The sequence below is a fragment of the Limulus polyphemus genome, unplaced genomic scaffold (assembly GCF_000517525.1).
Source record: "Limulus polyphemus unplaced genomic scaffold, Limulus_polyphemus-2.1.2 Scaffold595, whole genome shotgun sequence".
Taxonomy (NCBI): Eukaryota; Metazoa; Arthropoda; class Merostomata; order Xiphosura; family Limulidae; genus Limulus; species Limulus polyphemus.
The window spans coordinates 15,920-19,138 of NW_013666205.1; positions in this window are offsets into that span (position 1 = coordinate 15,920).

Genomic DNA, 3,219 nt, shown 5'->3' on the forward strand with positions numbered 1-3,219 from the left:
GCAAGCAAAGTAACGAGTGTACTGGATGGAATACAGAGCCTTCACTATTATGTCTTAATATATCTCTTAATTTGACTTTTTTATAATTAAAACTTGAACTTGTTCCAGACCAAGAGAATATGATGCATTATTTACAAGATTCTAATTGGCCTTCCCACACCATCATTCCAAAAGAAAAATAAAGGAAGATATCACCTGGCCCACTAGAGAAAAAGATCACTGTTCACCTTCACAGTAATGTATTTTTACTTCGGGAATCTTTCGAAGAAGAATGGCCCAGAACAATAGGTAACTAGAGGGAAAAGAACATATCCCTTGACCAAAGTTCTATTGTTAAAACTGTAAACACGGCTAGAAACGATTGCTGTTTGTTGAATTTTGTACAAAGCTTTTCATGGGCTAACTGGACTAGTCGTACCTAATTTTGAGTGATAGACAAGAGAGGAGGCAACTAGTCAACACTGCCCAACAGCCAACTCGTTGTCTACTATAATCTAATAGTAGGATTTGACCATCACTTTTATAACATGGCCACGGCCCCAAAATACAGAGCGCTTTTTTTTCTTCTTGCGGTAACGGGGCACAAGTCATGGATCCTGGAATCCACAGTCCGGCAAGTTAAACTTTGGATTATACTCAACTACTCTAAAAACGAGTACATGTGAACGTTTTTGAAAATTCTTGGTGAACTTGAATTATTCATCTTACTAGCTAAAGAAAATATGAACACTAATTATACACTTGGGAACCACAATATTCAATGTATTTTGATAATTTTTACCAATAAATATTTTATTTTTTATTTTTGAAATTCTTATTACATCATTTCTAACACTCGTTCCATTTTTAAAATGGATGTCGTTGTTTTATCGCAAATCTACCCAATGGTTACCTCGCTTTTGTCACTGCGGGGAATCAAACCTCGGATTTTAGCGTTGTAAGTTCTTTACCTTACCGCTGACCTACCAGGAGATAAGTAATGAAAATTAGTTGTTTTAGTGCAAAGCTACATAATGGTTTACTTGTGCTCTGTCCGCCACAGGGACTCGAACCACAGATGTTAGAGTTATAAGTTCGTCAACTTACCGCTGACCTACCAGGGGACGCTTTAGAAAGGTAAAAAAACGCATAACGAGCTATTTTCGACAGGAATTGTCACATCGCTTTCTTATTAGGTCAATGTAAGTAGTTAATGCTATTGTTCAGTCAGTCTCAAAGTACATAGTTGAATGACTAGACCAGCTTTTGTTTAATAAAACTACGCGTACAATTTACAAAGGCCCTGCATGGCCAGGTGGTTAGGGCGCCATATATACCATTTTATGTATCAGTTTGACATTGGTTATTTGTAGTTAATTATTATTTTCATATAATAAATTACGAATTGTAACTTCCCTTTAACACTTTAATATTTCTAATTGAGAGCTGATGAAGGATAAATATTTGTAGGTATAGTTGAAACTAAATAGCCACTAGTACAGGCTGCTCGATAACATTTCACGCCATTGACCAATACCTGCGCTTCACAACTGGCCCGGCATGGCCAGGTGGTTAGAGCACTCGACTCGTAATCTGCGAGTCGCGGGTTCGAATCCCCGTCACACCAAACATGTTCGTCCTTTCAGCCGTAGGGGCGTTATACTGTAATGGTCAATCCCACTATTCGTTAGTAAAAGAATAGCTTAAGAGTTGGCGGTGGGTGGTGATGACTAGCTGCCTTCCCTCTAGTCTTACACTGCTAAATTGGGGACGGCTAGCGCAGATAGCCCTAGTGTATCTTTGCGCGAAATTCATAACAAAGCAATTTACAAATAAAATAATTCTAGGAAGACTAACCTCGCATTTTCAAGTTAGGTTAGGAATTGCTTAACCGCCTGGGAAGTATATGATCTTTTTATCATATTTGATACTAAAATCACAGTAGTCAATACGAACTATTTCAGATTTCAATATGGAAATTCGTTATGCTAGAAATCCATATTTCCAGTGCGAAAAACACGGAGGGAACGCTGTAACGTGTAATCTTTGCCAGGTGAGCCTCCAAGTAAGCTTTCAAGGAGCCAGATATTATGTCAAACGTTATATATCAAACTCACAGTGAGTTATAAGGGACATTTTAATACTTTTACTGTTTCTGATCGGAACAGAAAAAAATAAGTCTTAAAGCTGGGAGGTTTGATAACACTATACAAAATACATACGTGTAAGAAGACTGATTTTTTATCTAATTTCCTCTCACCTAAATCTCACTCTATATCCTAAGGCATTATGTCAAAGCTTATGTAACAAACTCATAGGAAAACTGGGGCATTTTAATACTACTGCTGTTTCTGATCGGAACAGAAAAAAAAAATAAAGCTTAAAACTGGGATAATTCCAGTCTCACTGAGAGTTTGGTAACCCTATACAAGATATATATATATACGTTTAAAAGGACTGAGTTTTCATCTAATTACCTCTCACCTTAATCTCACTCTATAACCTATCTATCGTTCCATTATCTTTGGACATTTTTTAACGAAAACTTACTTGAAATAATTAGATAAAATTAGAATAAATGATAAGGTAATTTCTCCCTAGAACCTCAAATTATTGGTTGCTTCAAGAACGTAGACGGTAAACTTTTCAGCTGAAATTAGGGTATTATCAATAAATAGTAAATCTAGGTTAGACAGGGTTTTTTCAAGAGGAATTACATCACAAACATAAAGCACCAAATGTTCTCGATCGCAACTTTCAGAAATAAGTTAGTTAAGTACCACTGAAAGGTTTGAAAATATGTATCTTAATATGAGTCACTAGCTATTAAATCTTTTCGTGTATATCCTTCAAATTAAATTATTCTCCTGGTCGTAGATCATCTTGATAACATCAGTCAAAATATTGAAAGAAATTTCTAAAATAAAAATAACATACCTTATATTCTGAAAGTATGAGAACCTTCGTCCATTGATAAAACAATCAGTTAGAGCAACGAGCATATTTTAGATAAGAAGCCACCACAGTAATTTTTTAATTCTGTAATACACAATTAAATTACTTGCGATTGTAAATTGAGTAATTATTAAGTTGGGTTGTTCTTTAGAATGTTTATCTAACTGAAATTTGTTTGTAAAGCATAACTCTAAACATGTAACGCGAAAGCATCCCGTATAAAAAATACAAACATACACTGAGAGGTCACAAGTAAATAGACACCTAATTTTTCGTCATTTAACT